General features: G+C 44.5%; 1 long non-coding RNA gene across 2 annotated transcripts in view; it reads right to left on the bottom strand.

Annotated features, from left to right (window-relative positions):
• LOC140387750 (uncharacterized) overlaps window positions 1–15,253 on the bottom strand; it is a 111,900-nt gene that overhangs the window by 28,143 nt on the left and 68,504 nt on the right. Inside the window, exons 2-3 of one of the 2 annotated variants that reach the window (XR_011934001.1) lie at window positions 5,170–5,218; window positions 2,860–3,174 (exon numbers count right to left, since the gene is read on the bottom strand). This is a non-coding gene — a long non-coding RNA (uncharacterized lncRNA). Of the gene's footprint in view, window positions 1–2,400; window positions 3,175–5,169; window positions 5,219–15,253 lie in introns of those variants that run through there. The other variant, XR_011934000.1, reaches the window with a different exon arrangement.

Below are 15,253 nucleotides of genomic sequence, written 5' to 3'. Positions count from 1 at the left end.
TTTGCACATTCTCCCAGTGTCTGCGTGGATCTCACCCCCACAACCCAAAGATGTGCAGGGGAGGTGGATTGGCCACACTAAATTGCCCCTTAATTAAAAATAAAATAAAAAATGTAACATAGCTTTTCCTTTGTCCTGCTGCCTTACCTGATGATTAAATCTTTGCTGTGTGCAAATTGGCCACGTATTTGCTTACATGACAGCAATGATTACAGTTCCAAAGGTATTTTGTTTGCCGTAAGACTCTTTTGGGAGCTCCTGAAAACTATTATATAATTGCAAGTTATTCTCTTTACATTTACAAATAATGCCTTGTAAATGTGACATGAACTCAGGAATAGAAATTGGGCTGTCCTGATTTTCAGGTGCAGGGGTCGTTATTTGCTGAATTTCCGATAGAGCTGAATGGAAGGAGGAAAGTCACGTAAAGCGCAGACCAGGAACGTTGAATGAGGTTTTTCTGTGGTGTAGGCTTTGTCATTCCATGTTACATGTTTTTGGTTCTCATCAACCGTAAATATATATTTGGCGTGATCTGAATTGAATGTAGTCACGCAATGTTAGATTGTCTCATGGTAATAACAAACAGCCAGCTGAGCCTCTTGATACGTCCATCGCACAACATCTATATCTTCATCAATTCTTCATCCCACACCCACTCTGATCTCTGTCCGCAGCCGCCTACATTGTTCCAACGAAGCGGAACACATGCTCGAGGAACTGTCTATTTTCGACAAGGCATTTTTCAGCCTTCCAGCCTCAACATTGAGTTTAACAACTTTAGACCGCAACCATGTCTCTATTTCTTACTCAGAAGGCAGACGCTAATAATGTAGATGGTTCTACTGCAAGTAGAGAATGTGTGGGATTTTACTCAGGGCGAGGATCCTCTAACAGTACATGGCAGGTTGGATGGTCTGTACCCCCGGGCCTCAGCTACCTTTCTTCCACCACATTCCTGTGCCAGAGGAGTCTTCCCTTTGCCATATTTTGCACATTTTCCTTCTCTGCTATTCAGCTGCAACCATTTGCACCTCGCCCTGGACGCACCCATGGAGGAGAATCTTAAGGTGAGTGAGTTTCTATGTGGGTGACAAGTTAAAAGATTTGAAACTGGCATCAGGGAACCTGCCAGCTTCATGAAACTTACCAGGTGGAGAAAAATAAGGTAAGAGGGCAGCGTGAACTAAAAATGACAATCAAAGAAAGGTGGTAAATATTAATCTGTGACGCCTGTTTCCCAGTTTAAGTAAAAGGCTTGGGCTGACAGGATTACGAGTGTGCTTTCACTGCTTTGGACAGGATTTGCAACGTTTTGGAGGTCTCTTAAAAGCACTACTTTGGGTGCTTTTTGCCTTTGATCAGCACTTCCCAGTTGTCAGCCTTCACAGCAGCATGGTAGCCACCTCTGCAGCTCCAGCTTGGGCCTCGGATGAGGAGCAAGGAGAGCAGAAACAGCAGCAATCATCCCCTCCTCCCCCACAGCTTTCAGGGTGGAGGTGAATCAAGGACCTACTCCGCTACCCTGGCCGGGATTCTCCCCTACCCGGCGGGGTGGGGGGGTCCCGGCGGGATGGAGTGTCGTGAACCACTCCGGCGTCGGGCCGCCCCAAAGGTGCGGATTTCTCCGCACCTTTAAGGGCCAAGCCCTCACCTTGAGGGGCTCGGCCCACGCCGGAGTGGTTGGCGTGCCGCCGGCCGGTGGGAAAGGCCTTTGCCGCCACGCCAGCTGGGGCCGAAAGGACTCCGCCGGTCGGCGGAAGTCCGTGCATGTGCGGGAGCTTCAGCGGCTGCTGACGTCATCCCCGCGCATGCGCAGGGGGGGGGGTCACTTCCACATCGACCATCACGGAGGCTATGGCCGAGGTGGAAGGAAAAGTCTTCCCCCACGGCACAGGCCCACCCACAGATCGGTCGGCCCCGATCGCGGGGCAGGCCACCGTGGGGGCTCCCCCCTGGGCCAGATCACCCCGCGCCCCCCCCCCCCAGGGTCCCGGAGTCCGCCCGCGCCGCCAGTCCCGCCGGTAAGGTAGGTGATTTGATTCACGCCGGCGGGACTGGCATGACAGCAGCGGGACTTCGGCCCATCGCGGGGCGGAGAATCGCCAGGGTGGGGCCCGCCGACCGGCGCGGCGCGATTCCCGCCCCGCCGAATTTTCAGTGCCGGAGAATTCGGCGCCTGCCGGGGGTGGGATTCACGCCGCCCCCCCCCCCCCCCCCCCCCCCGGCGATTCTCCGACCCGCAGAGGGGTCGGTGAATCCCACCCCCTATCTCTGCATTATTGTCTCCTTCCAGGAGAGAAAGATATAAGAGTACGAGAATTGATGTTTTGAGAGATTGGAAGGAGATTTGAAGAGGGTAACAGAGGGCTGAGTGTAACATATTATTATAATCTTTATTGTCACAAGTAGGCTTACATTTATTGTCACAAGTAGGCTTACATTAACACTGCAATGAAGTTACTGTGAAAAGCCCCTAGTCGCACCTGTTCGGGTACACATAGGTGAATTGGACATGAATTCACCTAACAGCACATCTTTTGGGGCTTGTGGCAAGAAACCGGAGCACCTGGAGGAAACCCATGCAGACACAGGGAGAACATGCAGACTCCGCACATACAGTGACCCAAGCCAGGAATCGAACCTGGAACCCTGGCGCTGTGAAGCAACAGTGCTACCGTGCTGCCCATATAAGGTTGGGTTTTAAATGGCACCTGGTCATATGGAGATGTGAAAAGGTACCTCAGCAGAAAGGGCTAGGTGCACTGCTGCCACGGTAAGCCAATATAAGGAGTGATGCAGAATATAGCTAGCTAAAGCGGGGGTGAAATTTGCACTTGAATGTCCTATGTCACGTACCTTCCATGTCCTGATCTGGTCATTAAACCTCCTATGGCATTGCATCTAAGAGCACGACACCACAATTTTATTGTTGACCTTCTCTGCCATGCCAGCCTTGCCTGCTGCTTGTTTACTGCAGCTGCCATCTTCCTCCCATTTGCAGAACAGAATCTCCCCATTAGTCTGAAGCATCATCTCCAGGGTTGCATTGTTCAAGTGCATTGCTGCCTTGCAACGTTGAGCATCCATCTGTACAGGTTTTGGTCCTCAAGTTCCTTTAAACATTGGAGCTAGAACAGGTTGGTGCGGGTTGTCTTTATATTATCGGGTCACCTGGAAGTCAGATGAAAATGCAACAACTTGATTAAAACCCACTGCTACATTCACTGCTGAGATTTCCGGGTTCTGCTGATATTTCCAGGTTACTGATGCCCTGCTGGCGTCCCTTGCTATGAAGGGGCTTGAAAATTAAAATTCCCCCCACATTTTTTAAATCTTGAGGGTTGCCTTTGAGAAGGAGGCGGTGAGCCACCTTCTTGAACCTTAGCTGTCCATGTGGTGTAGGTGCACCCACAGTGTAAATTGTCTGCTCATCGCCTTCTCTCGCCTTGCAACAAATTCAAATTTGATATTTATTCACTCTTGCCCTCCACTGTTTTATTCTTTTCCTGGTTCCTTTCCCTTGGCTCTACATTGGCCTTAAGGGCTGTCCGCCTTGGACATCTTCCAGCTCTGATTGGAGGGCACTGATATGAAATTTTAACACATTTTCCCTCTTCGCCGATGTACCTACCTGCTGAGTATTTCCAGTATTTGTTTTGATTTCAGATTTCTAGCATGCACAGTATTGTTCTTTCGTTATATTCAATCTATGCATTTGGATGCACAGAGCGGTGTCAATGGAACAGAGCAGTGTCCTGCACATACCTGTAACCTTAATTGGTAAATATCATTTACCTTAATTGGTAAATATAAATTTAGAGTACCCAATTCTTTTTTTCCCCCCTAATTAAGGGGCAATTTAGCGTAGCCTATCCACCTACCCTGTACATCTTTTGGTTGTGGGGGTCAGACTCGCGCAAACATGGGGAGAATGTGCAAACTTCACATGGACAGTGACTCTGGGCCGGGATTGAACCCGGGTCCTCAGCGCCCTGAGGCAGCAGTGCTAACGACTGTGCCACCGTGCCGCCCTCGGGAAATCTTGTACTGGAGGTACTTCTAATCAAACTGTTCCTCCGTTTACAGAACAGAACCAGATTTTTTTGTTGGCATTTTTAAAACTGGCCATCTTATTGTCAACAAAGAGTTCCTTAAGTCCATGCTAGCCTACTTTAAGAATGTCAGTTCTAGTTCATCCCCAAACATCCTGGAAATGCTTCATTGTACAAAGGTCTTGGCTGAGTGTTCCTATGATGTTGTTTGATCGCAGAAGACGTGGTGACGTCAGCAGAGGCACTTAGGAGATTTCCCTCTGTTCCATCTTAAATAAAGTCTGACAACTGGTTAAAGCAACCTATGGTGTGGCAACCAGGTTATCCTTTGTCTATACTATGAATAAAAGTAAAACCCCCGAAAACATAACAGAATTAAAAATAAAGATGGCAACAAGGAGGACATTTTTCTAGTCGTAAAAAAAAAAACAGACTTGGACCTCGAGGTGAAGATCAATTTTCAAGAGACCACTCCATGACCCATAAATGTGCAGTAGAATTGGCCATCGGGCATGGGGGTCATCAGCCTTGCTAGACGAGCATGCTGCTTTTGCTGATGATGGAAAGCACTCAAGACCGTTCTTAATTTTTAAAAAAATAAGGTACCCAATTTTTTTTTCCAATTAAGGGGCAATTTAGAGGGCAGCACGGTGGTGCAGTGGATAGCACTGCTTCCTCACGGCGCTGAGGTCCCAGGTTCGATCCCGGCCCTGGGTCACTGTCTGTGTGGAGTTTGCACATTCTCCCCTTGTTTGCGTGGGTTTGGCCCCCACAACCCAAAGATATGCAGGCTAGGTGAATTGGCCACGCTAAAGTGCCCCTTTATTGGAAAAAATTAATTGGGTACTAAATTAAAAACAAAAGGGGCAATTTAGTGTGACCAATCCACCTAACCTGCACACCTTCAGGTTGTGGGGGTGAAACCCACGCAGACACACAGATTGTGCAAACTCCACACAGAGTGACCTGGTGAGAAGGCTTTTTCAGTCAGAGAGTCGGTTGTTGTGCTGGTCGATTTACACAGTCGGTGGGCTGAAAAGAAAAACCTCCTGGAAAATGAGCAGAGAAAGCCAGGAAATAAGGATCCAGGCTATAAAAGAGACATGTTACTTACCAAGCTGGAGAGTTTTTTTCAGCTGGACTCATGGCAGATCATGGAGTTCCTATGAAGAGAGATTTCAATACTAATTGCAACAAACAGGATATTGGAGGAAATTAAAGTAGCAACTTTGTTGTGTTTAATAGCACAGGAAACCTTCACCCTATGAAAATGTCTTCTCCACCTTGCAAAGCCGGGTACAATGACTTACAAGGAATTAACAAAGAGCTTTGAAGAACACTTCTCACCCAGATCATTGCAGGCAGATTCAGATTTCATCAATGTAGCCAAGGAAAAGGTGAAAATATTCAACAATTTGTGGGAGTACTATGGAGGCTAGCAAAGAATTAGGAGTTTGGATCGAGGACATGCTGTGAGACAGACTTGTGCGCAGATTGAGAAATGACACAATCCAGGGATTGAGAAATGACACAATCCAGAGACGATTGCTGACAGAAAGCTCTCCAATGCTCAAACTTGCTGTTGAAATAGCAGTGCCCATGGCATTGACAGCAAAAGAACCTTCCCAAATTCAAGCTGGCACCAAAATAAACATGACGAATACTAAGAAAAGGATCTAGCAACATGCAAGCATGTCATAGGTGTGCCCAGGCAAGGCATTGTCAACAGGAATGTTGGTGTTGAGAAAACAAATGTTGTCATTGTGGCAAGAAAAGTCACACAACAAAGGCGTGACAGGCCGGACAAAATCCTCAAACCGCAAAGATGGATAAAAACAAGAATGCCCTTATATCCACAAAAAGAGTATACAGAATAACTGAAGACAAAGAAAATTCCGAGGAAGAATCATCATGTCTACTAATTGAGAATGAAATTAAAATGGAAGTAGATACAGGAACGCTGTTTTTATCTCTGAAATATTATATCAACAAAATCTCAAGAACATACCATTAAAAACTTCTGATATAATCTTGAGAACGTTCAATGAAGAGATGGTTCGAGTGAAGGATTAGATAAAAAAGGAACAAGTTGAAGTGAATGGTCAATCTGAAAAATTGCCATTACACGTGGTAAAAGGAAATTTTTCTGTACTTTTTAGAAGAACATGTTTGAACAAAATCAAATTAAATTGGAAAACTGCGAACCAATTGGTTGATGGAAAGAACACATTACAAAGACTTGATATTTGAAAACACTGTAGGGGAAATGGCCGGAGTCAAGGTACGATTTAAGATAAAACCTGGCAAGAACTGTACCCTATGCTATCAAACCAAAAGTCGAAGTGGAACTTGGCAAATTGACCAAACATGGAATGATCGAGAGTATGACGACGAGTGATTGTGCAACTCCAATTGTCTCAGTTATCAAGCCAGGTAGCTCAATAAATTGACTTTAAAATGACCCTGTTTTGTGCCGACTAGTATCCCTCATCATTAATAGAGGATCTATTTTCTGGATTGTCGGGTGGACAACAGTTCAATAAGATACATTTGTCCCAAGCATACCTCCGGATGAAGGTAGCAGCTGAGGTGCAACCATTCTAACTTCTGGAACACACAGAGTTCAGATACAAGCATCTACTGGCCAGAATACCGTCTGCACCAGACCCATTCCAAAAAATCCATGGACCAAATCCTTAGTGTCCTCAACAGGTGTTCAATGTTATTGGATGACATTTTAATTACCGGCAAGACTGAACAGGAGCACCTGAAGAATTTAGAAGTGACATTGGAACATATTGAAAGACACAATCTTCACATCAAGAGAAAAAAATGTGAATTTTTCCAATCATCAATAAGCTACCTTGGCCATGTAATTGATGAGGGCAGGCTCCACGAGGAAGCTAAGAAGATGACTATGATTTTAGATGCGCCAAGACTGCAGATTATATCGTAACTGAGATCTATTTTAGGACTCATCAATTACAATAGAAAATGTATCCCAAATCTCAATACCACATTGAAACCACTTATCATGTGTGAATCAATAATGGGCTTGTACCAAAGACTAAGAGACGAGACATAGACTGAAGGTAAAATGTGCTGAAGAAATCAGAGGTTAATGTTGACTCCAATTTAAAAATACAACTTGCCCTATCGGATGGGTGCAGTCTCTTTCGTATAATGCCAAATGGAAATGAAAGAGCAATATCCTTCACTTCGAGAATGTTGACAAATGCTGAACAGAATTGTGCACAATTGAAAAAAGGAACCTCGAGTTTAATATTTGGGGGTCAAATAACTTCATCATTACTTGTATGGAAGAGATTTTACCACAGGCCTTTGACAACGTTTTTTGGTCTGCACAAAGGAATACCGTCTCCAGCTGCAAGTCGATTGCAGAGATGGTCCCTCATCTTATCAGTGCACAATTACGAGATTAAATACAAAAGATCGGAGCAACATGTCAATGTTGATGCTTTATCACGTTTACCAATGTGGGACAAAGCCGAATCACAGCAGAATATGTGAACCACATATGTTGCTCTTTTTAACCTTAGTCTATTTGCTCTGATTACGTCACCTTTGCTCATGAGTCGCCAGGTATCTTTATGATACCGCCACGTGGTTCAAGTTCAGGTTATGATTAATAATACAGCACACCGCTTAGTAAGGATTAAAACAACGGTCATTTATTATATACAACAAGCAATATTAATACCCTAATACTACTTTCTATATAATAAACCTATCACTACTGGCCAATACTTAACTTAGGAAGAGCCCACCAGGTCAGGGAAATGAATGGCTTGTCCAATCAGATCTGGCCCGCGGGATTCAAAAGGCTGCTACAGGTCGGTGGCTAGGTGTCTCTACCGGATAGTGATCGCTGGATTCAAACTTACTGTTGCCGGTTGCTGTTCTTGCGAAGGTCTCGAGCAGGCGAAGAGGAGAGAGAGCGAGATCTGAACTTGGACCCTCACTTTTATAGGGCCCAGGGGCTTCCCGCCTCCCGGGGTGGCCCTTGACCCTGAGTCCCAAGTGATTGGATCTGTCCCCAATCTCTGGGGTCGATGTGTCCAATGGTGAGGCGATTCCTCGATCGGGGGGTGGTCGCTCACCTGTCTTTGTTTCGGCCACTGCAGGCGCCGACAGGTCTGGCCCGGTATTCAATTGCTAATATGTTGCAATTGTTCCCGGGGATAGCCGATTTAACTGCAGATGTTTGGATAGATGGGCTGCAAACAGTCCTGAATGCAACTGCAAATACCTGTGTTGATGGGCTGTTGATAGCCCTGAGTATCGATCTGGGCTAACATCCCAGAGCCGAATATGCAATACTGTCTGCAGCTTCCTGCTTGTGTCTTCTTAGCTGCTTTTCCCAGCAGTCTTTCGGGTTAGCCATTTTAAACTGGGTTTTGGCCAGATTAATCGGAACGCAGCCATTTTACGTGGCTACACATATACGTTTCCCAGGTGGATAGTGTACCTATTACTGCATCACAAGCGCAAAGACACACAAGGTCAGATCTGGTGATGGGGAAGGTCACGGACAGGATCTTGAAAGTTAACCACTGGATAAGCAGAGGAGGAATCTGGAATTCAAGCTGTATAGAACAAGGAAACCTACGGTACAAAACAGAATACTTATATGGAGATCTGAGTCACTGTTCCTCCATGCTTGCGGAGTCATGTACTGGATCAACTCCAGGATAGACATCCAGGAGTTGTACATATGAAAGAGCTCACAAGAAGTTACTTCTGGTGCCAAGACTAGACTCTCAGATTGAAGAGAGAGCAGGTCAATGTCAGTCTTGTGCTCGGATACAAATTACTGCACCTCTTCAACCACTTCACCCTTAGGGATTGGCAAAAGCAACCATGGCAAAGAGTACATATCAATTTCACAGGACTCATTGAAGGATATATGTTTCTTGTTCAAGTGGATGCACATTCCAAATAGCCCGAAATCATGATAATGAAGTTGGCGACTGCGGAAAAGACAATTGAATATCTGGACAAAGTACTTGCACGGTTTGGTAAAAGGGAACAACTAGTTAGTGATACTGGGACTCAGTTTACATCAAAGGAATTCATGGACTACCTTTGAAACAATGGAATCCAACATATAAAAACTGTGCCTTATCATCCTTTCACAAATGGTTGGCGGGGAGGTTGAACAAACAAAAACAAAGAATAATACAGCACAGGAACAGGTCCTTCGGCCCTCCAAGCCTGCGCCGATCATGTGTCCAATCTAGACCAATCGCTTGTATCCTTCTATACCCTGTCTGTTCATGTGCCTATCCAGATGAGTCATAAAGGTCGTTAACGTATCTGCCTCAACCAGCTCAACTGGCAGTGCATTCCAGGCCACCATCACCCTCTGTGTAAAGTGCCTCCTTGTAATTTTCAATTCCGCCCTGAGAAAAAGCCTCCAACTGTTCATCTTATCTATACTCCTAACAATTTTATAACCTTCTATTAGGTCGTCCTTCAGTCTTCGTCTCTCTAGGGAGAACAATCCCAGTTTATTCAATCTTTCCTCATAGCAGGCAACATCCTGGCAAACCTTTTCTGTATGCTCTCCAAAGCCTCCACGTCCTTCTGGTAGTGTGGTGACCAGAATTGGACACTGTATTCCAAATATGGCCTAACCAACATTCTATATAACTGTAATATAATTTTCAAGCTTTTATACTCTATACCATATTCTATGAAGGCAAGCGTGCAATATGCTTTCTTTACCACCATTTCCACCTGTGCTGCCACTTTTAAGGATCTGTGGACTTGCACGTCCAGATCTCGGTGTCTCTCTGCTCCTGATGGTTCTGCCATTTATTTTATAGCTCCCACCTGAATTGGATCTACCGAAATGCATCACCTCACATTTGTCCAGGTTAAATTCCATCTGGCATTTCTCCACCCAATTTTGCAGCCTATCTATATCCTGTTGTATTCTCTGTCCGCAACTCATGCAATCTTAGTATCATCCGCAAATTTGCTAATCAGACCCGCTAAGTCTTCTTCCAAGTTATTTATATATATTACAAAGAGCAGAGGTCCCAGTACTGATCCCTGCGGAACACCAGTAGTTACAGACCTCCATTCAGAAAAACACCCTTCCACTGCTACCCATTGTCTTCTATGGCCAAGCCAGCTCTGAATCCATCCAGCTAGTTCACCCCTGATCCCATGTGGTTTAATCTTTTGTACCAGCCTGCCATTAGGGACCTTATTAAATGCTTTACTAAAGTCCATGTAGACAACATCCACAGCCTTTCCCTCATCAATCATTTTTGTCACCTCCTCAAAAAACTCAATTAAATTAGTGAGACATGACCCTTGTACAAAACCATGCTGTCTGTCGCTAATAAGACCATTCACTTCCAAATGTGCATTCAAGAATGCCAAAGTATCAAAGGACAAAGGACCGTTATCTAAGAGAGTAAACAATCTAATTTCCTACAGCAACACCGCCCATGCGCCGACCCAAAGCTCACCAGCAAAATTGTTTATAAAATGAAGTTGAGAATCAAGTTTGATTTGCACTTACCACCTTGTAGCCATCTCAGATGGCCACCTGCAAAGGACCATGGGAATTATGGTCAACCCAGGACTCAGACAGACTCAGAGCTTGTGTGTGTATTTTCAACCCAGATAGCTAGATCAAAACCCCTGCTCGTTTGCATTCTAATGGCCCATTTCCCCAGAACAATAGGACTGCACTCAAGAAACTGATACAGCCACAGACTGATCGGCGCCACTCCCTTTACTCAGGGAGCCCAACCGCCAAGGTCAATGACCATTAAGGACACGCCCAGCCATCAAGGCACCCACCCCTTTATTGGCCAAGATCGAAGGCAGTGATCGAAGCCTGTCGAATTATTGGGTTCAAGTTAAGGACTGCCCCAAAGAGCGCAAAATCCCAGAGGGATGAGAAGAGACACAGCCATGTGCTCGGTCTCTCTTGGATCCGGCCTATGCCAACCCAAGTGCAGCATAACGGCCAGACAGACAAGTTCAAAACCAACGATCGCTACCAGACGGATGAGCCCAGCAGAAACAGAGCCACTTCTTCCACCCAGCCACGCAAAATCCAGACAAAGGCTTGTCCATCTGCATAGAGCCGGTTGCCCTGAAGTTAAGTACAGGTTATAGTAGTTGTTCGGTGTAGTTTAATTTGTAGTGTTTTGTGTTGCATGTCGAAGTAATCCTTGTGTGTAAATAAATCATCTTTGAACTTGAACTGACTAACTGGGTGTGTGGTCCTTTGATCAATATCCGGTAAAGCCTTGTGGTGGTATCATTTGATACCTGGCGACTCTAAAGAGCATCATCATTAATTGGCAACATTATTGGCGACTCCAGTGCCGATTGGCAACAGCCTGACACTGTTTACAACTGTAGAGCAACACCAAACCACGTTTCTCGCCGTGAACAGACACCAAAGACAAGGAGGTTTTGAGCAAGGAGAGAGAGTTTTAACAAGAAACTATTCTTCAAGTGTGAGTGAAAGAAAGAAAAACTCCGAAAACATAAAAGTTAGGAAAACCATCAACATGGAAAATGTTTGCTCTTTTGTCTGTCACTGGGAATGTGTGTTGCTTTTTCTAGCTTTAGTCTATTTGCTCTGTTTAGGTCACCTTTGCTCATGAGTCGCCAGGTATCTTTATGATACCGCCACGTGGTTCAAATTTAGGTTATGATTAATAACACAGCACACCGCTTAGTAAGGATTAAAACAACGGTCATTTATTATATACAACAAGCAATATTAATACCCTAACACTACTTTCTATACAATAAACCTATCACTACTGGCCAATACTTAACTTAGGAAGAGCCCACCAGGTCAGGGAAACGAATGGCTTGTCCAATCAAATCTGGCCCGCGGGACTCAAAAGGGCTGCTACAGGTCGGTGGCTAGGTGTCTCTACCGGATAGCGATCGTTGGATTCAAACTTACTGCTACCGGTGGCTGGTCTTCCGAAGGTCTCGAGCAGGCGAAGGTGAGAGAGAGAGAGATCTGAACTTGGACCTTTACTTTTATAGGGCCCAGGGGCTTCCCGCCTCCCGGGGCGGCCCTTGACCCTGAGTCCCAAGTGATTGGATCTGTCTCCAATCTCTGGGGTCGATGTGTCCAATGGCGAGGCGATTCCTCGATTGGGGGGTGGTCGCTCACCTGTCTTTGTTTCCGCCACTGCAGGCGCCGACAGGTCTGGCCCGGTATTCAATTGCTAATATGTTGCAATTGTTCCCGGGGATAGCCGATTTAACTGTGGATGTCTGAATAGATTGGCTGCAAACAGTCCTGGATGCAACTGCGGATACCTGGGTTGATGGGCTGTTGATAGCCCTGTGTATCGATCTGGGCTACGTTCCCAGAGCTGAATATGCGAACCTGTCTGCAGCTGCCTGCTTGTGTCTTTTTGGCTGCTTTTCCCAGCAGTCTTTCGGGTTAGCCATTTAAAACTGGGTTTTAGCCAGATTAATCGGAACGCAGCCATTTTACATGGCTACATGTGGCAAAACAAAATAACAGAGCTTCAGTTTGCTTAGGGTGAACTGACTGAATGGGATCCTGCGAGACTTCGGAGTATGCTGTGAGTGGTTCTTTAACACTGTATTATCCTCTTTCCTCAGGAGGATCCAGCAGCCTTTTGAGAGATCCAGTTTGCCCTTTAGCGACTGATCTCTGTGATGGCTGTTGGCCGTGCAATTTAATGTTATGGGCATTGATCATCTTCATGATTGTTTCAGTGTAGGACTTGAACAAATTAAATGAAATGAAAATCGCTTATTGTCACAAGTAGGCTTCAAATGAAGTTACTGTGAAAAGCCCCTAGTCGCCACATTCCGGCGCCTGTTCGGGGAGGCTGGTACGGGAATTGAACCATGCTGCTGGCCTGCCTTGGTCTGCTCTAAAAGCCAGCGATTTAGCCCAGTGTGCTAAACCAGCCCCTAGAACCATATGATCCTTAACAAGCAAGCTTTTCTGCTTTTTTCTTTTGCTATTTTTTTGTTGATTCACAGACACGTAGCTGCAATAACAGATGAAAAGTCCAATTACTCCCGTCTACCGTTTGGTCTCACTTATTTCAGATCTACTTATTTATCCAAATTAGGACCCTGAAGGAAAATGACAGATATTCTTTGTGCCTTTATTTTGCCAGGTCGCTTTTAAGCTCAATGTAGCAATCAAATCCTGCATTGGTAACAGGAATATTCTATCATTGTAAAATTAAGCTGGTAAAGTGCACAATTAAAAAGAGCACCTAGTTAGCATTAAACAATGGGTTATTTCATGCTTGACACGCTGCACATAAATTCTTCTCACGGTGAAGTGTTCTGAATTGTCAGAGATTAAATGGGATCTGGCCTGCTCCAGTATTGGAATAATTTTCACTCGTATGAGTATTTCACGTTTCTTGCCCCCGGTTCACATCAATTATTGCCACCATTCATTGATCCTATAGTGGCTAACTGCAGCTTGAGACGATACAAGAATGAAACTGGATCCTAATGAATTTCTAAGGCTATGCCCACAGCAGTCTAAAGTGAGGTTTGCAGATTAGATTTATTTTTTCTCTCAACATTTTTTTTTAAAGATCTTTCAGAACTGTCATCATTGCAGCTATTTCTTCATGATTCTCATTGTGCAACATGCTGGAGTCACTGGACCATGCTACCCGACTGGAGATTATCTGTCACCAAGTTTTTTTCCCACAAATTTACTGTATCTAAGCACCATGCCTATTGGGGCTTGCATTACATGGTGTCATCTGTCATCGTACACCACACATTACATTTTCATCTCACCCTTATAGAAGTACGAACACTGTATTGATTCTCTGGTGTAGCAATTTTGACCAGGCAACATGATTGTACTTGAGAATTTTTAGTTTGCATTCTTTGCTGATACCTAAAAAATTCAGACACAGTAACCATTTGCCTTGCTAATAGGGAAAGGATGGGTTGATTCGATACAGGGTGAATCCACAGATTATCTCACAATGCATTGTAACCACCTTCCCCTTTAAAACAGGAAATGTAAAGCATGTTTTGACTCGGATGCTAATATTCCACTACGTATGTATATTTGTTTTGTAAAATCAAGGTATCTCCACAACATCATAATGAACCATCAGCTGAAAAGGCAATGTGACAATATTTGTGCACTTAGAATAAGTGTATTCGTCTAGAGCAAGATTGATTAGGTCAACTATTGTGGCCTTGTTGTATCACATATATGAGTTTGAAATTGGTATCTATTTTGACTGATGCTGAGCTGAATGCCCCAATTACACTGCAAGATTTCCATCATTCCCCAGCTCAAACTGTTATCTACACACAAGCACAGAGCTGCTCAGCGGGGTCCAATTGTAAACCAAATTTAATTAGGAATGGGGGGGGGGTTCTAAAGCAGGCGTCAAACCTCTTATCAGCATGTTTAAGAGGTTTGATGCAGGCACATTTTCAGAACAGTCAGAGTTTGTGTGACACCGCAATTCAAGCGTACATTTACTGCATAAATATTCTGCATAATTAAGGCAAATTCTCCTCTAATGCTTCACGTAGCTAACATGAAAGTGTCTGAATCAGAAAGTCAGAATTCTTGTTCATGTTCTCGGGCACATTCAAATTAATTTTACTTGGATTTCTGTCAAGAACTTCAGTGTCCCTGAAGTATTTTTTCCTTGTGCAATTTTCACAGTAAATATAATGTAGCCTATTGGCTTAGTAACTGTGTGAAATGCAAAACATTCGGCCTATGTATATATGTATGCAAAATTCTTCTCGAAGGGCCAGTGGAATGCTTATAAGACAATGCTTCTAACCACTTGCCTGTTTCATATCAATGTTGCCTTGTCAAATCAAACAAATCAAAGATGGCTTTGGTAAAACTGTTTTGTAGCTCTGTAACTATGCAAGACCGGCAGATATCCAACGAAGCTTTTCTTTCAACATACTGCATAATAATATCTCCATGTCTATTTACGCCTCTCTATATACATATGAAAAGTCTTGCTGTGTATCAAACTTATTTTACAGTTCTGTCACAATTCAGTCATAGAATCATAGAATTCCTACAGTGCAGAAGGAGGCCATTTGGCCCATCGAGTCTGCACCAACCCTCCGAAAGAGAACGCTAACCTCGGCCACTCTCTTACCCTATCCCCATAAGCCCACTATGA

Source organism: Scyliorhinus torazame, chromosome 13 (genome assembly GCF_047496885.1).
Source record: "Scyliorhinus torazame isolate Kashiwa2021f chromosome 13, sScyTor2.1, whole genome shotgun sequence".
Taxonomy (NCBI): Eukaryota; Metazoa; Chordata; class Chondrichthyes; order Carcharhiniformes; family Scyliorhinidae; genus Scyliorhinus; species Scyliorhinus torazame.
Note: the sequence above shows the minus strand (reverse complement) of the source record. Positions and strands in the feature narration are given on the sequence as shown.